The sequence below is a fragment of the Eleginops maclovinus genome, chromosome 20 (genome assembly GCF_036324505.1).
Source record: "Eleginops maclovinus isolate JMC-PN-2008 ecotype Puerto Natales chromosome 20, JC_Emac_rtc_rv5, whole genome shotgun sequence".
In the NCBI taxonomy this organism is placed as follows: domain Eukaryota; kingdom Metazoa; phylum Chordata; class Actinopteri; order Perciformes; family Eleginopidae; genus Eleginops; species Eleginops maclovinus.
The window spans coordinates 1,136,283-1,159,297 of NC_086368.1; the positions used below are offsets into that span (position 1 = coordinate 1,136,283).

The 23,015-nt window shown below is 42.6% G+C and overlaps 2 long non-coding RNA genes across 2 annotated transcripts; both read left to right on the plus strand.

Moving 5' to 3' along the window:
* Window positions 1-5,313: 5,313 nt before the first annotated feature.
* Window positions 5,314-5,638, plus strand: LOC134882293 (uncharacterized). Its single transcript, XR_010168137.1, has 2 exons — window positions 5,314-5,493; window positions 5,599-5,638. It is a non-coding gene; the product is annotated as an uncharacterized LOC134882293 (long non-coding RNA).
* Window positions 5,639-18,183: 12,545 nt separating this feature from the next.
* Window positions 18,184-20,206, plus strand: LOC134882388 (uncharacterized). The gene is made up of 3 exons (XR_010168151.1): window positions 18,184-18,366; window positions 18,473-18,616; window positions 19,637-20,206. It is a non-coding gene; the product is annotated as an uncharacterized LOC134882388 (long non-coding RNA).
* Window positions 20,207-23,015: the final 2,809 nt, after the last annotated feature.

Here is a 23,015-nt window from a genome sequence, read left to right on the forward strand (position 1 = left end):
TGCTACTTGTTGGCCAAACCGTTCCTCTGAATCAGCATCGGAGCCAGATAAGGTTTTCTGGACCTGCTGAAGCACGGACAATTTGGCCATTTCAAGGTTGTGCTCATCAAATTTTGAGTTGGATTTCTGGACTCGAGGTCTTTTGCTAGACTGACCACTTGACACTTTGACTGGTGGACTGGGGTTTTCCGTGGGCTCTGACAGTGGACTACTGATGTTCGAAGTGACATCTTCGACATCTGCGTCAATGTCAACTGTGGTTTGGTCTTCCTCTCCCTCCTCTGTAATACTTGTGTCCTCCGACTCCGACCCAGGCTGAAGGAAACAGTGCAGAAAGCAGACAGGGAAAGTGATTACACACAAGTTAAGATCTTAACAGTGTTGTTTAGGTCAAATACCAATTTCTCATTGTATTACCACTAAACCTAGACAATGTGAGCAGGAGTAACTTAATTTAGACATAGCACTGCCATGGGAAAATGATTATGATTGTCACATGATGAGGGGAGTGGTCTGCAGGTCACAGTACCACCCACGATCCAGAGATTTATTCCCCTGGTTTCCAATTTCCAAACCAGATCTGGAGAAGCCTTTTGGATGAAAGGTGAAACGTCTTCAACTCCAAAAAGAAGTCCAGTTGCCTTAACTAACTGAACTGAACTCATCTTCATTTATATAGCACCTTAAAACAACTGCAGCTGAATACCATGACCTGGATGAATGAGAATCTTCACAGACATATTCTTAGCCTACTTTTTTGTATTCTTTTTATTTGAAGCACTTTTGGATTTGGATCAATTATGTTGTGTGAAAGTGCTATATAAATAAAGTGACTAGACTTTACTTTATTTAAAACTTACTCTCAGAGTGGACTCTGTAGATCTGTGCGCGACATGGACCCTCAAAAAGTCCAAATGCTGCAGTATCCACTGCTGTTTGGGGGTCAGTGTTTTTTGCCCACTGCCACTGGGCTTGGGTTTGATCAATTTCCCAAACTGCGTCCGCAGTGATGCCACCCTCGTTTTTACCTCGTTCACTGCAAAAGTAGGCTAACATTAACATACTGTATGATGTATGCTTACTACATGTACTGCTAACATTATTATCTGCTAATCATCTATACATTTTCGATGGTCCCATAAACTTAAAAGAAATTGAGTCACACACACACACACACACACACACACACACACACACCACCACCACCAACAACAGTTATTGATAACAGTTGTTATCCACATTGCTAAATTGCTAGTCCGGACAAAAACTTACCAGGCAGCTGCAATTGGGTTGCAATTGCCATCCAACTCTTATCCCTGTTGTTGCGGTCATGGTAGGACTGTGAAGCCACATCAAACAAGCAGGGATGTGCCTGCCATAGCTCAACAAGCCGACCCTCCGTTGCCGGCGTCCAGTTCACGCGTTGTGCTGCCATGCTGTTCTGTTGTCTTCTTCTTCTGTTGTCAATTTTCTCTTCCGTATCTATGTTCGCGCATGCGTAGTGTGACAGGATGAGGCAAATCGGCTCGTGAAACTGCTTCAACTGTGCGAGAGCCTCACGAGGGGCGACCAGAATTTCAAACAAGTTTGATTTTCATCCGATCGATCGGGAGGTGGTCGGGAGGGCTTAATCGTTTGTCGTTACCCCATGTATACTACACGATGCGAGACGCACGATTGAGCCAAAACTCGGCCCGATCTCCAAAATAGTCGCACGAGTGAAAATCTTGTCGATATCGGGCCAAAAATCGCACAGTGTATGCCCAGCTTTACCCAAGTCAGTTAACGTTAGCAGTTGTCGAATTTTTCGGGAACCAGGATAGATTTATTCAGTTAATGTTAATGCACATGTAGAAAGTAAACGGATAATGTTAGAAGCCAAGTGAGAAGTCGACGTTGCACCGTGTCAAATGCTCTGTTTAGTCAATATAGTATGTAACTTATGTCATTTAACTAGAGAAAATGTCGCTAGCTGTGATGCTACCGTCGCACCTGTAGCATGCCGAGCTGTTGCAGCTAGCGCTAGCTCCAACAGCTCGGCATGCTACAGGTGCAACGCACAGACAACAGTAAATAATACGTGAGGTGATGCTGCAGTGTGAACGCTAACATCATCGTTCTGTCACTTTATGCTTTTGGGGGCTACAATAATCTTCTGAGAGCAGCTGAAGTTTTTAGAGTCAGTTTCTCCGTAGACTGTAGGCTTCTTCAAGTTGAAGTCCACCTTGGCTGGGGGGTGGCTGAGCGCACATGGCAGCAGAGCCAGGCATTTAACTGGGCCTAGTCAGACAGTTGTCTGTCTGACTAGGCCCAGACAGTTGTCTGTCTGACTAGGCCCAGGGGGGGGGGGGAGCATAAAATATATAATATATAATAATAATCTACTAACAACGGCAATTTAATGGTAATACATTTAAAACTATATACAGTGGAAACCGCTTATAGTGGTCACGGATATAGTGATCAACCGCTTATGGATCAAAAGGCTTGGGACGGAATCATTTCTATACAAATGCTGTTTAAATAATTCGGTTATAGTGATCAAGAAATCCGCTTATAACGTTCATTTTTGGCCATTTTATGAATGTAAACATGTGCAAAATTAATTTTAAAACTACCTGTAGCTATTTTATTTTTCATTTTTGGACGTCCGCTTCTGCGCAATCCATCCAAAATTATAGCTCTGATCAATCTAGCTCCATTCAGAAAACGAGCATTTAAAGGTTTTCTGTTTTTTGTCATGCATTGTCATGTTGTCATTTCAGCATCTATTTGGTCAGTTTAAATAACAGTGAAATATAAGGTTGAACAGTTCGCTTATCCCTTCCTGGGCATGGTACACTTCGTTCACATTTATTAAACAAACTGGACTTTGGTATCAATTAGGGCTGGGTGATATGGACAAAATCAAATATCACAATATTTTTTACCAAATACCTCTATCGATATTTCAACAATATTGTAGGGATGACTATGTGACTAAGTGAATAAAGGCAAATAATAGAACAGCTAGAAGAGTCTTCTAAGTTCAGAAAATTACATTTACTGTAATGCAGCCTTTAAAACCAGGAAAAGACAATGCTTAAGCCGTATCACGGTAATACCATATCCAAAATCTAAGACGATATCTCGTCTCATATTACAATATCAATATATTACCCAGCCCTAGCATCAAGCGTGCCCAAACCATGACATCAACGCTGCTTTTTTTTTTTTTTTTTTGAGTCAAGCTGCAAATGAGTGGAGCGTCAGTAACGACAGATCAAGGAGGCATACGCGACTCTTATCCACTTTTGCTCACCTGCTCTATTTTTTTCCTATACAGCCATGATTTTTCGCTTAGGCAGATCGCAAAAATGCTTAGGGGCTGTGCCTAAGCCGTATAATGGCAAGGAAAACTCTGGAGAGGACGTCCGATGTCTCTCCTGTTTCTCCTCAGTGAGAGAGACTAAAACACAACGAAAGGAGAGAAGGAAGGGAAACAATCCTGAAATGAAGGACTTTGGATGCACCCATAGTCAGAGCAGACGCTACAGACCATTTTCTTTTTACTTTAAATGCACCATTGTGTTACTAGAAATTTCAGGATGAAGTAAATTCCGTGAATTAAATCACTATACCACTAGTTGGCATCTCAACTTAGTTGTGCTGCCGTTGAATAAAAAGAAAACAGGTGTTTGTCACTCTTAAGCTGCAATGTGTGTGTTTATGTTGCCATAGAAGAAATATCCATTGTAGTACATGATTTGCTTTCTTGTTTTGATCAAAATTTCCTTTAATTTTTTTCTTGCAGGACGTGGATTGTTCGCACTAGGTTCATTCTGCAAAGGAGATTTTGTGGTTGAATACAGGGGTGATTTCATAGATGATGCTGAAGCGCAGAGGAGGAGGAAAGTGTACCACCCCTCCTGTGCTGCTTTTTTCTTTCTCTTCAAGTGGAGAGGGAAAACATGGTGGTAAGATGTAAAAGTTCACCTTTATCTCTGGTACATGCCTTTATATAATTTGTATAAATTGTTAAAATTGACTTCACAATCGATGTCTGCCATTTAATAATGTAATAACATTATTTTTAAGTAAAATTGTTTTTATTTTACTCTCATCTCTTTGTCCATTCTTAGTATTGATGCCTCCAGAGAAGACGATTCATTTGGCCGCCTAGTGAACGATGAACACAGACATCCAAATTGCCGGATGAAAAAAATTGAGGTGGAGGGAAGCCCATACTTGTGTCTTTTTGCTCTAAAAGACATAAAAGGTGAAGAAATAACTTACGACTATGGAGGCAATGACTGCCCGTGGCGAATGCAGGTGTGTCCACAGGACAGTCCTCAACAGGTACATTCACCTTCATCACTTGATGTTTATTTAACAGCCTCTCTTAGGTTTAAGTAACTAAGTAAAGCAAATGGGGTCATTGTGCAGTTAATTTATTGTCGATCAGATCTACTAACAGTTAAATCTAATGCCTCAATGAGGCAAAAGATAAAAGCACGTTTAAGATGGATCTGAACCTGTCTGGGCATTTTCTTTTGGCCTAAATATCACTGTAATCCAACACATTTACGATGTCCCCACAATGTACTTATGATACTATTAGTGTTAGATAACATCCAGAGATGCTTAGTCCCCGTGAAGGATGATAACATGGTGTGTATTAAAGTCCCCATGAAGCTTGTTGTATTGAAGATAGAAATTTCCCTAAGTAGTGGCTTAAAAACTTCTGTCAATACATTTTACTATCATTCTCTAAAGAGTGTTTGAGTCTCATTTAGCTTCATACACTACTTTTTTTGTACTTTTCAGTTTAATTTCATACTGTATAATGATTTAAGTTGTTGCTTATTTTTACAGACTCTGAAGGACTTCCATAATGAGAATGAAGAAATTGTACCAAGACTAAGACGGACAAAAAGCATTATAGTAAGTCCACAACTAAGTGCCTGGATTAACATTGTGGAAATGTTCCACAATCTTTCATAAAGTACATGATTTAATGGAGTGTTTATTTTAGAGAAAATATGTCCAAGTGACTTTTTTTTTTAAAATTATCTTTTAAAAAAATCTCTTAGATGAAGGACATATTTCTTGAAGACACAGAACTGTATGATACCACATAATCAGTCAGTGGAGATGAAGACAAGTATGTTCCTGATTCTGACTGGACACTGACAGTGATTCTACTACTGACCTCACTCCAAGAAAAAAAAGACTTCTTGACTCTCGTCTAAACCTTGGCTCAGATATGCCTTATGAATGTGACACCACAACACCTGGTGTTCTGCCCCTGGCATTGAAAGTGTGTATTTTGTAATGTATGTGGCATAGGTTCCTGTACCTTTAAGAGGGAATGCTCTAAGGGAGGGGCTGCTAGTTAGGTGACCGGAAGTCACAAGCACGTTATTCACATAGAGAGCATGCAGGATCGACAGCTTGATCAGCTCTTCCATTAAGATGCAGTTCCACATCTTCTTGTTTGTTAAAGCAACGTCTGTAAGTGTTATCTTTATTTTCCATGTGTTGAATTATAGATTTACTTCTTTATGCTTACTGTTTAGCTTTATTAATACTTACCTTATGTTTGTATTGTGTTTACAGTTTCACGAAATTACCATTAAACTACATGAGTAATCCTCAACACGCTGTGGAGTTTTTTGGGAAACGTTTAACTGAATGGATAGTTAGCTTGCTTGGCTAGCGAGCCCATTACAGTGAAAAGACGGCAACACAGCTAACAAGATAGCCGAAGACAGCCATCTTACAGAGCTAAATTGCTAACCGGCTAACGGAAAGACATCCATACAGCCTGTACGCCATCATATCTGTTGCTGGTATTAAAAACGCACCGTCATTATGTCAGCAGCTAACAGTAAAAACAAAGAAAATGGAGATAATAAGTCTGTGAGCTCTCGCTCTTCCGGTACATCGTCCAGCTCAAAGATGTCTATGGCTGTGGCCATGGCCAAAGCAAAAGCTGAAGCAGCGCAAGCTAGAGCGGCACATTCAAAAAGGGAAATTGAATTAAAGGTAGAGCAAGCACGGATTAATGCCAATCTTGACGCATTAAACGAAGAGAAAGAAAAAGATGCTGCCATAGCGGAGGCTGATTCTCTGATGGCTGGTATGAGAGAACAGTGGTTCGAAGTGGTCAGTGAGGCTGCCAGTAAAGTATCAAAAAAAAGCAAAGAAGAGCGTACTGCTGCTTACGTGGCAGAGCAAGCCAGTATAACTGCAGTTGATTCGCCAGCCAATATAAATGGTGACAATCCCACATTACCAAACCCACAAAGCATCAGCCAAGCCCAAGACACCACTCCTTATGAGACTACGTCATTCTACGCATCTCAAGTGTCGCATTATAGAGAGACTACACCTGACTACACACCGCAAGACCCTCATCATATTAAAGCGTCGCCACATTATAGCCTAAATAAGCATTTGCCATCCCCTGTACATCAGCCTGTCCATGGAGCGCCCTGTAGAGTTGGATGCGACCACTCTCAAACCACCAATGACCTCGCTAAATATCTGGCCCGCAGCCACCTCGTGACATCAGGACTCACTGTATACGATGAACAACCAATGAACTACTGGTCATGGAAAATGTCGTTCCATAGTGCTATTGACAACCTGGACTTGTCTGCTGGAGAACAGCTCGACCTTCTCACCAAGTATCTCGGAAAAGAGTCAGCAGAACAGGTTAAACGGATTAAATCGGTCAATATCAGACACCCGCCTACTGGATTGACTATGGCATGGGAGCGGCTCGACGAGCTATACGGCTCACCGGAGGCCGTCGAACAGGCCCTCTTTGGTAAACTGGAAAGCTTCCCCAGAATCACAACAAAGGATCCACAGAGACTTCGAGATTTAGCAGATCTGTTGTCAGAGCTGGAAGCAGCTAAACAAGATGGCTACTTCACCGGTCTTTCATACTTGGACACTTCAAGAGGAGTCAATCCTATAATTGAGAAACTCCCACACAACATTCAGGAAAAGTGGATCTACTTCGGATCACGATACAAACGTGACCATTCGGTCAGTTTCCCTCCTTTCTCTGTGTTTGTCGACTTCATTCGCAATGAAGCAAAAGCACGTACAGACCCAAGCTTCAACCTCTTCACACAAGTTCCAGCAGAGAAAAAGAACAAGTGGGAGAGGCCTATGAAGGCGCCTGTATACGTTCACAAGACCCAAGTCTCTTCAGTGGACAAGCCTGAGTCAAGAGTAGGTAACAAACCAGTGGACCCAAGCAAACACTGCCCCCTACATGGAAAGCCTCACCCCCCTGATGAAATGCAGAGGCTTTCGAGAAAAGAGTTTAGAGGAACGCAAACAGTTACTCAAAGAACACTACATCTGCTTTCGCTGTTGCTCCTCCACAGAGCATCTCGCCAGGAACTGCTCCGCCGATGTCAAATGTATGGAATGTGAGAGCACCAACCACACGACAGCACTACACCCTGGACCAGCAACCTGGAAGTCCAATTCGTCCCCTCCCGCTTCAGAGCATAGTGGGGAGGAGGACAAAGCGGAGGCCCAGGAGGTCACTTCGAGGTGCACTCAAGTGTGTGGCGAAGGATTAAGTGCGAGAGCCTGTGCTAAGATCTGCCTCATCAGTGTGTACCCCACTGGACACAGACAGGAGTCCAAGAGGATGTACGCAATACTCGATGATCAAAGTAACCGCTCCCTTGCACGTTCAGAGTTCTTTGATGTCTTTAAGATCTCTGGGTGCTCCTACGAATACACTCTCAAGACATGTGCAGGACTTAAAGAGACAGCGGGGAGAAGAGCCATCGGTTACACTATCGAGTCACTGGACAAGAAACTTAGCTTTCCTCTACCTACGCTTCTCGAATGCAACGAAGTCCCTGACAATCGAGCTGAGATACCTACCCCGGACGCCGCACGCCACCATACTCACCTGAAACGTATTGCAGATGAAATACCACCTCTCGATCCTGATGCTAACGTACTCCTCCTTCTGGGAAGAGACATTCTGAGGTTACACAAGGTCAGAGATCAGATTAATGGTCCAGGCAATGCACCCTTTGCCCAAAGACTGGACCTAGGGTGGGTCGTCATCGGTGACGTTTGCCTTGGAGGTGCACACAGATCACCACAGGTGAACAGCTATAAAACATCCATCCTAGAGAACGGTCGTGCTACCCATCTACAGCCATGTAACAACCAAATCAAAGTGAAAGAGGTTTTCAGTCAAGCACCTACATATCAAAACCATCCAGTACCTACCTTCGCATATAGCTTAGGAAAGCTAGCAGAAGACAGCTTAGGCCAAGCCATCTTCACTCGTACTGCCGATGATCACAGACTTGCACCTTCCATGGAGGATCTAGAGTTCCTTCACATCATGGATGCTGAGTTCCACCAAGACAGCTCCAAAAGCTGGGTCGGACCTCTGCCTTTCCGATCCCCAAGACAACGGCTGCCCAACAACAGGAGACAAGTGCATGACCGCCTCCTCTCGCTCCGCCGCACTCTGGAAAAACGACCGCAGATGAAGGCCCACTTTCTAGAGTTCATGCAGAACATGCTTAGCAGAGGACATGCAGAGATCGCTCCACCCCTGCAAGTAGGGAAAGAATGCTGGTACTTACCCCTGTTCGGCGTGTACCATCCCAAAAAGCCGGACAAGATCCGAGTGGTCTTCGACAGCAGCGCATCACATGAAGGAGTCTCACTCAACGATGTCCTGCTCACCGGCCCGGACCTGAACAACAGCCTGCTAGGCGTACTTATGAGGTTCAGGAAGGAGCAAGTAGCCATTACGGCTGACATCGAACACATGTTCCACTGCTTCGTGGTGAAGGAAGACCACAGGGACTATCTCCGCTTCCTATGGTACAGGGACAATGATCCTACCTGCAATGTCGTGGACTACCGGATGCGAGTGCACCTTTTTGGGAACAGTCCTTCTCCTGCTGTGGCCGTGTACGGTCTGAGAAGAGCGGCCAAAGAAGCAGAGGCAGAGTATGGCAGTGACGCAAGAAGACTCATTGAACGTGAGTTCTATGTTGACGATGCTTTGAAGTCGTTCGCTACTGAGGAAGAGGCCATCAGCGTTCTTGGAAGAACACAGAAGATGCTTTCAGCCTCTAACCTCAGGTTGCACAAGATTGCATCAAATCGACCAGCAGTCATTCACGCATCCCACATGGGGGGAGCGTGGGAATGTATGATTGGCATCGCTCGCCGTATACTGGATTGTATGCTGTTGGAAGAAAAGAAATCTCGTCTGACCCATGAAGTTCTCACAACATTCATGTCCGAGGTAACTGCTGTCATGAACGCGAGACCACTCATCCCAGTGTCATCAGATCCGGAGTCGCCTCTCATCCTCACCCCAGCAATGCTCCTGACCCTCAAAACAGGCTCTACTCCTCCTCCTCCTCCTGGCCACTTTGATGAGGCAAATCTCTTCAAAGAGGAATGGAAGCAAGTTCAAAGCCTAGCTGACATCTTTTGGAGCAGATGGAGGAGTGAATATCTCAAAACCCTGCAGCTACGTCACAAGTGGCAAGGAAAGAAGCCTTGTCTCCAAGAAGGGGACATCATTCTCTTAAAAGATAGTCAAGCAAAGAGAGATGAATGGCCCATGGGCATTCTCACCAAGACCTTTCCAGGAGAAGATGGACTGGTTCGGAAAGTTGAAGTGGAAGTCGTCAAAGGTGGAACCAAGAAGACGTTCTTTCGTCCTGTTACAGAAGTTGTTCTGCTTCTGTCTCCTAAGACTGATTCTGTTAATTAATGTAGAGTCTTGTAAGACCCTAAGTGGGGAGTGTTCTGCCCCTGGCATTGAAAGTGTGTTTTTTGTAATGTATGTGGCATAGGTTCCTGTACCTTTAAGAGGGAATGCTCTAAGGGAGGGGCTGCTAGTTAGGTGACCGGAAGTCACAAGCACGTTATTCACATAGAGAGCATGCAGGATCGACAGCTTGATCAGCTCTTCCATTAAGATGCAGTTCCACATCTTCTTGTTTGTTAAAGCAACGTCTGTAAGTGTTATCTTTATTTCCCATGTGTTGAATTATAGATTTACTTCTTTATGCTTACTGTTTAGCTTTATTAATACTTACCTTATGTTTGTATTGTGTTTACAGTTTCACGAAATTACCATTAAACTACATGAGTAATCCTCAACACGCTGTGGAGTTTTTTGGGAAACGTTTAACTGAATGGATAGTTAGCTTGCTTGGCTAGCGAGCCCATTACACCTGGATTGGACACCCACTCCGTTGCATCTGAATCCTCTGTAGAGGAAGAACCCTGCCCTGAACTTGGTGTAGAGGAAGAACCCTGCTCAAGTCAGCGAACCAATGATAGTCTAGTAGTTGGTGCTCACCAAAATAAAAATGGCAAGAGATGCTACGATAAGAGACACTATTGTTTGTATTGCAAAAAGCCATATGCCAAAATGGCAAGACATTTGGAACATGCACACAAAAATATGGTGGATGTGGCAAGAGCTTTTAGCTTTCCAAAACAGTCCAACGAGAGAAAAAATCAGCTAGAATATATTCGGAACAAAGGCAACTATGCCCATAATGCTACTGTGATGGAGTCAGGAAAGGGACAACTTGTCCCATGTAAACGGCCACCAAAAGAAGCGCAGGGAAGTGACTTTATGCACTGTGCATACTGCCAGGGACTTTTCACACGAAATGTTCCAAGGAGACATATGCGAGTTTGTAGATTCAAGTCTGGATCAGTCAACCCAAAACCTGGCAAGAACCGTGTTCAGGCTCTATGTGCATACACTGCGCCTGTGCCTTCACATATCAGCAGGCAGCTTTGGAAAGTTGTCAGTGCCATGAATCCGGGTCCTGTCACAGAAATAATTAAGAATGACCATGTCATTATTGAATATGGAGAGCACTTGCTCAATAAAGGTGGAATGACATTAAAAAGTCAACAGTGCATCCTTGAAAAAATGCGTGAATTGGGACGACTGCTGGACAATGCCAGGAAAAATACCAGGTTAAAAAAGATGGAGGATTTCATTAATCCTGCGAATTATGTGGAGATGGTCAAAGCTGTCAAAAGTACTTGTGGCTATGAGAGCAGTACCAACGCATTTATCATTCCCTCACTGGCAACAAAACTTGGAAATGCTTTGGTAAAAGTCAGCAAGCTCTTGAAAGCTCAAGAACTCATTTCCGACAACCAAGAGCTTGTGAAGCATGCATCTGAGTTCCAAGAAGTGCACAACGAGAAATGGAATGCATTGGTTTCTGCAACAGCACTAAGGAACATCGTTGAGGCCAAGTGGAATGCACCCACTGTGATGCCCTTTACTGAGGATGTGCAAAGAATGCACCAGTTTCTCAGTCAAAAACTAGATGAATGTTGCATCACATTGTCTGAAAGTCCCTCGACAAAGGCTTGGATTGACCTTGCAAAAGTTTGTTTAACACAGACCATCATGTTTAACAGACGCAGAGAAGGAGAGGTGTCAAGCATGCCTTTGTTGGCTTTTTTGTCAAGGGACACATCAGATCCCCATGAGGACTTGGACTGGGCACTGTCAGAGGTAGAAAAAAAGCTCTGCAGACATTTCTCCAGAATTGTCACCAGAGGAAAGCGAGGCAGAGCAGTTCCAATTCTCCTGACTCCAAAAATGCTCCATGCTTTCGAACTCCTCGTTCAGCAAAGAGATGTCTGCGGGGTTCTTGGTGATAATCCTTACTTGTTTGCAAGACCTTCAGCTATGTCACATTTCCGTGGCTCAGACTGTATACGTGGCTTTGCAAAGTCATCTGGCGCAAAGTGTCCAAAGGCATTGTCATCAACCAAACTGCGAAAACACGCTGCAACTCTATCAACAGTGCTTAACATGACTGACACCGAGATGGACCAACTAGCGAACTTTCTTGGTCACGATATCAGGATCCACCGAGAGTTTTATCGACTCCCTGACAAGACCCTGCAACTAGCAAAGATCAGTAAAGTTCTGCTGGCACTAGAGAAAGGAAGACTGGCTGAGTTCCATGGAAAGAACTTGGACGAAATCACAATTGACCCAAATGGTATATTTGATTTTCACTGTACTTGATGTATCGTCTTTTCATTTTGTCTGACCGAATTATAAGCGTGTCATGTCTCCTGCAGAAAACGTTATGGGGAGTGATGAGGAAGATGCATGCGGAGAGGATGGAAATCGTTCATTTCCTGTTGATGGTATGTTTCAGTAATTTCATGTAAAAAAAAAAGAAAAAAAAAAGAGTAAGATGGTTGTTTTTAAAGGTGCAATAAGGGATTTCATTTCACCGCTAGGGTTCGCGTTGTGCGCTGCCTGAACACCAAAACATTAGCCACACCAAAATAAAACTCAGATTTTCATGAGATTTAATCGTAATAAAGTGATCAAAAGTATCCCGAAATGACAATATCATGATGCAGATTCATAAAAAGTCTGAATTGTTTCTTTGTGAGGTCTGTCTGCAAGACGACACGCAAACAACTGTTAAAATGTTTTTGTGAATGAGGTCTGGTGGGTCAGCGCTGTACTGTGCAAACACTGTAGTTAATTGCTCTAACAACACTCAAAATAATGTCATCTAAAAGGCAACTTAAACATTATAAACTGACCAGGTTTTATTGATGAAGGCAGCTGAGCCGGCGTGACTCCTCTTGCTCCACCAGGTTGAGGTTATTGTTGCATTCTTGCAACAATAAATGACCTACTTTTGTTTTCTATGACCAGAATGTTTGTATTACTTTTGAAGTATGTCTTATCGGGTACATTGTGTGAATGTCATAGAACCGTCAACAGAGGAAACTGTTGCAGATACTTTGAGGAATGAAAACTCAACAGACAAGCAACGAAAACTGCCATCAGCAGAGCACGGATCATCTTCTGGAGTCAGTACTGTGGGACATTCCTCCAAAGGTAATTGTTTTTTTTCCTCTTTTTTTTGTGAAACAAACTTTTGTCAAGTTAATACTGGATGCAACAATGTGACGTGAAGTAGATATCACCCCAACTTGATCAATTATTAAAGAATATTTAGATATAGTTAATGAAGAAAACAGTTTTTTGAAACTTGTTGTTTGCACAGATTTTTCTTTTTGTAATTTGAAGCATTTTTGCAACAATAAATGACCTACTTTTGTTTTCTGTGACCAGAATGTTTGTAGTGCATTTGAAGTATGTCTTATCAGGTACATTGTGTGTATGTCATAGAACCGTCAACAGAGGAAACTGTTGCAGATGCTGTGAGGAATGAAAACTCAACAGACAAGCAACAACTGCCATCAGCAGAGCACGGATCATCATCTGGAGTCAGTACTGTGGGACATTCCTCCAAAGGTGATGTTTTTTTTTTGTTTGTTTGTTTTTTACTCTTTTTTTATTGTAATATCACTAGATTTGAAGACAGGAGATTAATGAGAGCCATCATTGCAACCCTCAGTCTGGTGGCCCCCAAGCACTGGTGGACTGTAACTGAGTACATTTTAGTACTGCATTTCAGTACAAATTGACCCTTTGCTAAGTCCCGCCCCCCTTGGATACTGTTGCTACGCCTGTCAAGCTTTCGCTCCTAGCATGAGAAATACTGAGTTTTCAGCTATATCAGTGAGAGATATACCAAAGGAAATAATATCAAATTTCTGGAAAAACGGTTCGGAGATATCAGAAAGAAGACAGAAAGGTCTTCAATACGCATTGAGAGCTACATTCACAATATCATCTGCTGGCGGAGTATTGTCAATCATGAGGAGATCATTAAAATAGAGGGAAAAGCTCAGCGGTCACAATGCAAGCGTCAGGTACCCCACGTCTTGACACTTCACGTGAAGGACAAGAATAGCAATGCTCTTGTACAGCAGGGTAACTCAATATATTGTTTAAATTTTAGTTAAAGCTATAAAAAGTGATTTTATTTCACTGTTAGGGTTCGCAGTGTAATGTTACTGCCTGTACACCAAAACAAAGTGTCATTAGCCACATCAAAATAAACTCAGATATTCACGAGATTTAATCGTAATAAAGTGATCAAAAGTATCCCGAATTGACATCATGATGCAGATTCATAAAAAGTCTGAATTATTGCTTTGTGTCGTCTGTCTGCAAGACGACACGCAAACTGTTAAAATGTTTGTTTTGTGAATGAGGTCTGGTGGATCAGCGCTGTACTGTGCAAACACTGTAGTTAATTGCTCCAACAGCACTCAAAATAATGTCATCTAAAGACATAAATACTGCAGCGACATTATTGATTATGTACAGAAAACATTGTTGTTCTTTGTTCCACGTCCGGAAGGAAACTCCAAAACTAAAGCACTTTTAAGGGCCTTTCTTATGGCCTATAATGCCATCTAATCACAAGTTGTGGCTCGGCTGTAAATTTGTCAGCTGTAAACTGATCAAATCATTGAGGACCGATGCTTATCTCAGCTCTGATCAGCCTCTTAATTTCACTTGTACTGTATGTACTGGCACAGGACTTGGAACTGTAGCGTCTCCCTTACACTGTTTGTTTTTGTCTCCTCACTTACAGGTAAAGCTCCACAGAAAAGAGCACGCTGGCAGCCGGCAGAGATTAGGGCAGTAGAGAGGCAAATGAATCAGTTAATCCGATCTTGTACTGTACCGTCAAAGAGTGATTGTGAAAAATGTTTAAGGGCTGAACCTGAAGCTCTCAGGAACAGAGACTGGCAGAACTTGAAATTTTATGTGTACAACCGGATTACAGCCTTAAAAAGGAAAATGTCTAAGTAGTCTAATCTAAATGTCTAGATTTAACCCTCTTGTTGTCCTCGGAAGAAAGAAGAGGGAAGGATGGAGGCAAGAAAGAAGGATGGAGGAAAGAAAGTTAAGTAGAGGAAGAAGGAAAGAGGGAGGGAGGACAGAAAGGAGGGAGGAAAGAGAGATGGAGGGGAAGGTGGAAAGAAGGGAAGGAGGATAGAGAAAGGAATGGAGGAGGAGGGATGAAAGAAGGAAGAAGGAAAGGATGGAGGAAGGGAGGAAAAAAGGAATAGTCAAAACATATTGGGTAAATAGTATGGCAATTACAAAGAAAAGGGTTGTAGAGAAGTTTAGTTTTTTCTTAGATATGTAGTTTTATGATGCCAATTGTTCAGTTTGGCAGGTATTTCTTTAAAAGCTTGATGCTTTATGGTATCGCAGAAGTTGTAGATGTGTATGTTGCAAAATTGTAATATATGAAGAAATGTAAAAGAGATAGCGTTTAGGCTTTGACCATCAATAAGCTGGGAGTGTTGAATGGCACAAGTGAAACAAACCTTTGTCTGAATGCCAACTTTATTAGTTATAGAACATTTGGATAGTTACAAATGAAGAACATTTGTTTTATGGTATCACAGAAGTTGTGAATGTTTTATACACATACTGTTAATTGCAAAATTGTAATTTGTGAAGAAATGAAAAGAGAGTTCTCCGCCAATTTACCTTGTTTAATAAAAGGTATGGTGTACAAGTCAAATTGGTTTGATTTTTGTGTGGATGAGTTGACTGAGTAGTAGCGCAGTCTTCATAGGCTAACAAGACCAGACATGATATATTTTTTTTTACACTTGGGAATCAGTCTCCATATACAGGGTTGCCGCGGGGTAGTGAAAGGTAGTAAAAGGTAGTAAATGAAATTAGGCCGAATTAAGGCCGGTAAAAAGTAGTGAAAAGTAGTAAACGTCATCTGACGAGGTAGTAAATTTTCGAACACCAATCCAGCTGGGCGTATGATTTTTTCTATTTGTGTAATTTATGTGCAGGCCTATCTCCTTAAATTACTAAACTTGCATGGATTTATTTTCATGTTGCAAGTAGCAGGGCCGCGGGAAGTAATTTTGAGCAGGGGGTCCTGAAGTTCGCCAAGCCACGCCCCCCTTAGTTATTGTTGCTAAGTCCAACAAAATTTTCGCGGCTATTCAATGATGTCACATGTACCTCGCGCACTCCCTCAATCATTTTAGGTACGATACAGGGATATATTGAGGCGCATGAAGGACCCGACTTGGCCACCGGGCGAACCGATGAAGAGCGTACGGACATTGAAGACATGCTGGCCGTGGTTAGAGGATATCCTGTAGTGACTGCAGCCCGCCCTGGTCCGGTGGCTGATGACTGAGAAATCTGGAGGGACTCTAAGACACTAAATGCCTCAAGCAATGGGTCTTTCCTTATATAACCTACAGTATTATTCCGATCTTGTTCGAGTTTCTTATTCTTGTTATCTGTTCTACAACAAACTTAGTTAAGACTAACTTCCAATTACGCTACTTCATTTACTACCAATATTAACGGAGATAATCCAATATAAACATATTGATTTAAAAAAAAATAAAAAAATCATTTTAGGTACCCGGCTAGCTTGCTGTCAAACCTCTTCGCGAGTTCGCCAGTTAAGACATGGGCAAATGCAAATTTTCGGACCTCTGGCTGGAGGAATCGTTGTTTAAAGAATGGCTTAGGCCAGTAGTTGGCAACAGCCAAGAGGCTTATTGCAACGTCTGCAAGAAGACGATAAGCATTACCTGGATGGGGGTGAAGGCGGTGAAATCGCACATGCTATCAAGTAGCCACCAAGCTAGGATGCGTGGACGTAACGCTCAGCTACCGCTGTCACTGTTTTACACTGGCACAACGGCTACATCGACGCCCTCAACCTCAACTGCTCCTTCAACCTCCACTGCTCCCTCAACCTCGCTTGCTCTCCCCCTGCAATACCCTGCCAGTAGTCCTACCACCAGCAACAGGTGCACGACAGACGGTCAGAAGCAGACGCTAGGCACTACCACCTCTACCTTGCAGGCTGAGGTACTGTGGTGTTTAGATGTAGCAATGAAACACCACTCGTTCAACTCGAACGAAGGCATAGGAGAGCTGTTCAGAAATATGTTCCCGGACTCCGGGTACATAATCAAATTTGGCATCGCACCCTATTTTAAGAGGCAACTGGTTGAGGCCATAAATAATGCCGGACCGTACGTCCTTATGTTCGATGAGAGCCTCAATCAATCGTCAAAGAAAAAACAAATGGACATACACATTCGTTTTTTGGAGGATGGTTGTGTACGCTCGAGGTATTTTGGCTCACAATTCCTGGGACATGGGAGAGCTGACGATCTGTTGCAGCACATCAAAGTAAGTTTATTTTCCTATTATACTTATTGGTTACATAGGGGAGATTGTTTGCACATTTTCATGGATTTTTGATAATTGTATTTATTTAGCTTACTGTTGAATTTCTGTAATATAATATTGTAAAATGTATGCAATTAAAAAGATGTATCAGCCAACAAAGCTTAGGGTGACCACACGTCACAAGACTGTAGGTCAAAGTGTTAGCCGTTATGCTTAAATTCGTTCGTTCGTTCGTAAATTCAATCTGACGCTCTGAAAAATAGAATCGCGCTCTGAGTTTGAAAAAGACGAGCGTTCTTCTGGCCGTGAATTTCCGAACTGTTAAAACGTTTCAGAGTGTGCTCGGAGTGGCAATTTACGAACGCACCCTTAATCTGAAGGTTGAGCATGGCTCTGATAAAGCCAAACCTATATTATAGGGATTTAGTTTATTATAGTGAGCCACATTTGGAGAACCAATGATCTAACTTTGACAAAGCAGTCCTTGACATAGGCCTAATATCTATCACTGTGAAATGTATCCCAAGACCTGACTCATGTTTTACTTTAGGATAATAAAGCTAAATGTTTGATTTGAAGCATATACAGTATTACCTTCTGATGTGTATTGAATGTGGTTTACTTAAGCAATACATTAACTTCTGTGTGACAATTCACAGGAATGTGTTGCAAAACTCAACATGAGGCAGCTTCTCTCAGTAGGAATGGATGGCCCAAATGTAAATTTCAAACTCCTGGATCTCCTTCAAAAGGAACATGCTGAGCTGCATGGAGGTGCTCAAGTCCTGATGGTTGGGAGCTGTGGACTCCATACCCTCCACAATGCCATGAAGGCAGGCTTTACAGGCTGGCAAATTGACAAACTCCTGCGCGCTCTCCATTACCTCTTCCACAACGTTCCTGCCCGGAGAGAGGACTACACCAACATCACCGGGTCGTCCTGCTTTCCCCTCTCTTTCTGCGGCCACAGATGGGTGGAAAATGTGCCGGTTGCAGAGAGAGTCCTGGAAGTTTGGACCATGATTCAGAAGTTTGTCAATGCTGTTGAGGATAAGGTCACAAAACCAAACACGGCCTCTTATGATGCCATCCTGGCAGCACAAGGGGATCCACTCTTAATCCCAAAGCTTCAATTCTTCCTCGCCATTGCGAGAAGTTTTAACCCATTTCTCAAGAAGTACCAAACAGACGAGCCAGTGTTGCCTTTTTTGGCAGAAGATTTAACTGAGCTCCTGTTGGTAAGTATCACTGTAAAGATTTTGATTCATTAATTTGAATGTAAACCTATATTAATGTATATGAATGTCTGGGTAACTATCTTCTTGTTGTTGTTGTCATCATCAGAGTTTACTGCGGCGGTTCATCAAAAGGGAACTCCTACAGGACCAAACCCCCCTGCAGCTGATTAAATTGGACATCTCTGAGGAGAAGAACTGGGTCTCCCTCAAAAGGGTAGATATAGGCTTGGGGGCTGAATCTGCCATCAAGGTAATTTTATTGTTGTTTATTTGTTTTGCGGGGTGAATTTGTGAATTATGATGCTTGCACAAATCAACTAGCAAATACAATTTGTTCAGTATTAATATTATCATCACAATAAGTTATGTAAACATTTCCTTTCAAAGAAAGCATTGACATGAATGTTCCTTAATGTTCCTTAATAGGCACTCCTGGGCAAACCAGGATCAAAGATAGGTGAACTCTCTGTACTCCACCTCAGAAAAGAGTGTTTGCAGGGTCTGATTAAGATCGTAAAGAAACTGCAGGAGAAATCGCCATTGAAATTCCCCATAGTTAGGCAGATCACCTGTTTGTATCCCACAAGGATGGCCAGGGATCCAGAGTGGTGCATCCTACAGATGAAGTCATTAGTGCAGGCTTTCATCCAGGGGCAGCAGCTGGCAGGTGGCATTGCAGCTGGTAAGAACATATTTTATAGGGACAGTAGAAGTGGATAAGTTATTCAAATTGATTAAGGTCTTGTGCGTGGAATCTCTTTTGTGGTTTTCTGCTTTTTTACTGTGACAGGTGTGAAAGTGTCTTGCTTTTACAAAATTAAACTTTATGCTCTCATAGCTCTCTATATCAGGGGTTCTCAACCTTTTGCAAGTTGAGCCCCCCTTTCAAAGGTTAGAATATTGTCCCCCCCCACCAACCTTGATGTCAATGCATGATTTCAAGCACTCAAATTATTCTACTTTTCTTTTCTTTTTTGATAGCCACATCCAGTGTTCTTGTGAGTTATGTGATTTTACTCTATCTGTTTGATGTAGAAGGTGTTTTGGCACCTTGCAAGCAGATTCAGCTAAACAAGTCACCGACGCGCAATTGTATCAATTTGTAATTTAGACAAGACCTCCGTGCCCCCAGGTTGAGAACCACTGCTACAGATACTATTATGTGTATCTACGATGTACTGTATGTACTTTTGTCGAATGGATGGTGAAGCAGTTGACTGGAATGTGTTAATGAAATTAATATATCTTAATTTTCGTATCAATGTTGCAGGTGATGTCATCATTCAGCAATTCACATCCTTTCTCTCGGTCGTGGGCAGAGAAGAAGAATTTGTTTCCTTCCAACCCCTGAGGCAGCGTCTGGATGTCTTTCTCCACTCCAAACTCTGCACGTCCCACCCTGACCTGCTAAAGTTCTGCCAAAGTGCTCTCCTCCTGTCCCATGGACAAGCCACAGTGGAGAGAGGCTTCTCAGTAAATAAGGAGGTAGAAACGTGCAACCTCCGTGATGAATCTCTCGAAGCCCTCAGATTAATCTGCGATAAGGTAATTGTCTGTGGCGGCGTTCTGAAAGTTCCTCTGACCAAGGAGCTCCTGGCCTCTGCTGCTTCATCGAGGTCACAATACAGGCTATACCTTGATAGTGAGCGGAAAAAAAAGGAGAATGCCACACAGGAGCTGAAGAGGAAAGCAGCAGAGAAAGAGCTGGAGGACCTCCGGAACCGGCGGCAGGTACTCCACAGTGTGTGCCATTCACTCCAAAATGACGCCGACAAATATGCAGAGATGGCCGAGGGAAAGGCAGGAACAAAGATGGCTGAGCTCATCACAAAATCAAACACTTTTCAGAGAAGACACAGGGAAAAAAAAGCAGAACTTCTCCAAGTGGATAAAATGATTGAAGAAAAGGCCACACAGTTGAGGCACTTGTGACCCTGCTGGCTAACTGTTGTTTAAGTTCTCTCTCTCTCTCTCTCGGACAGTTTTTGCGTCCAGTTGAAGTTAAAGTTATTTCTTTGTTAATAAGATATTGTAATTACAGTGAAAGTTGCACTTTATTATTATCTAGTTTATTCTTTTTTTTCAAGGCCCTAATTTAACCACTTGAAATTAGTTTTTGTTATGCAATTGTTACTTTTTGACATTTTGAGTAAAAACTATGGACCAAGGCCTGTTGTGTCATCTTGATTAATCCAACTCCTATGGTAGAGTTCCTTCTTACTTAAATGTAGCTCACTAGCTTGCTCAAACAAACAGACACTCACATACACCTACAGAGTCTCTCGCTCTCTCTCTCTATGTGTGTGTGTGTGTGTGTGTGTGTGTGTGTTGGCCAGTTTTTGTGTCCAGTGGTGGAAGTTATAATTACCCTGTTAAATTGTGATGAAATATGTTATTAATTCGTTTTGGAAAGATATTTCATTACTTTACGCGTCACTTTACTTCACACTTTACGCTGCTACAGTTGCAGCTTGAAGTCGTGCTGGTAGTAAAAAAAAAATTGAAGGTAGTAAAAGAGGTAGTAAAAGGTAGTAAATTCAACTTAAGAATCTCTGTATATACCCTGATATATTTAGCGGATACTGGAGTTAGTTCCACAGATCTAATCATTCAGGCACAGCTGTTACCCTGTTAGCACATTACTTAAATAGCCATGAAGGTTTTGAACCGATTCAATAGGTAATGTGTTGACATGGGTAGTATTTATAATAGTGAAATTTGTCACAATGGCCATCCTTTTAAGAATCACCCTCATCACTTGCAAAACACGAGTGATTAGAAATGAGTCAATCTGCATCTTTCTAGATACCGCTACAGTAGAAGTTAAACTCCCAGATGCAATATGTTGGAGAATTTAGCAAATTGTTTGCCATGTAAATATAAAGATAGGGGGGGGGGGGTTGCAGATCACTCACTGGGGTGGGAGGGTTTCTCTTTTTTTTTTGTTGATTAATTGCTGACATTTGGATGTGTGCATGAAGGTGTGTATGGGTGAGGCGGACTGAGTGTTGCGGCTTGTGTGTTTGTTTGAGTGCGTGTGTATATGGGTGGGTTGACGAGGAGAAAGACGAGCATAAATGTACATGAAATGTTTCTGTTGTAGGACGTTGTGTACCTGTTTTTGTTTTTCAATGTATATTGGACAATATGCTGCTACAACCAAAGGTACAAAGATAAGCATACTGTCTGTCTGCCCTGTTTAAGTTGGCATAAAATGAATTAAAATGGATGGGGACTTTTGTTTTTTAAGTGTCACCTATTTTTGTTTTATGTCAGGCCATCTTTGTAAATAAGAACTTGTTCTTAATGATCTGCCTGGTAAAATAAAGGTAAAAAAAAAAAAAAAAAAAAAATGTGAAGTGTCATGAACATGACAATGAACAGAGTTGTGCTTTTCTATGTCAGGGCCCTATGCTGCATTGCATTTGCAAAAGATCAAATTGGCCAAAAGTCTGTCAGTCATTTGTGCACGATGGGGACGTAGTATGATGCCACCATGGCTGAAAACTCGCTCCACTGGAGAACTAGAGGCAGGCACTGCCAAGACTCTGGTGGCCACTCGGAAGAGTGAAGGAAGAGACTTCATGTTCAGTGCCCAGAACAAAAGGGCATTCTGTCCTTCGGCTGTGTCTAGGTAGTGACTTAGCTGTAGTGCTGGAGTGGTCCCAACATCCTTCTTCTGCCTCTTATGGCATGCAGCAAACAGCCCTTCTCCTTGTCCAAGGTCCTCTTGCTCTTCTTCATCAACCAGAGGCACAGGTTGCTCAGTCTCTGCAGCATCTTGCAGGATCAATTCTGGAAAAACTTTTAACAGCAGAAACAAAAGAGCCCTTATTACCATTGGTGTTGGTGATACAGTGTTAGACTGAAAAATGCAATTATTGATGCTGTCAATAAGATCAGACTACGAGAAAAAAAGTTGCATTGAAGTCAATAATATTTACCTTTAACTTGTTGTGCCACCTCTGCCTTGATGTCACGATTGACCAGTACATGGTGCTCCACCAACAGCAGAGGAAAGGCTGGATCCAAGGCGGCTGCTTTGAGGTACACTGCGTCTGAAATGGGGGCAGTGATCCCATCTTGAGTCCCGGCCATTTTCACGTTAATGAAGATCCCAAGAAATCTTTTGTTCAGGGATGCCTGGAGACTTCCGACCAGGCCGCTCAGGAAACCAACTTGAGGCTTCAGCTTCTCAAGGTGATGATTGAGGGACAAGACGGATGGAACAACTGCACTGATTGTGACGACCTTCTCTCCCTGTGTCAAATCAGTTGCTTCTCCAAACGGCTTCAAGATGTCCACCAACTCCTTCAACAGATTCCACTCTCGTGGTGTGAATGACAACTCCTTATGCCCAGCCTTTTCTAGAATGGCACAGAGCTTTAGATGATCACACTGGAGAACTGCCTTTACTTGCCTCAGTGTTGAGTTCCATCTTGTGTTGACTGCAGCAGGGATGCCTTTCTGTTCCCCAAATTCACTATCAAACACATCTTTGAATGTTGTGCTTGTGTGCAGCAATGAGCTAAGTTTTGATAACTTGGAAAGAGAAGGACATGCCACTTTTGTTTCTTTCAAACCGTCTCCCACCACCAGCTGAAGAGTATGCGCAAAACACTGCAGGCGCTGTTTCTTTGCCATAGCAG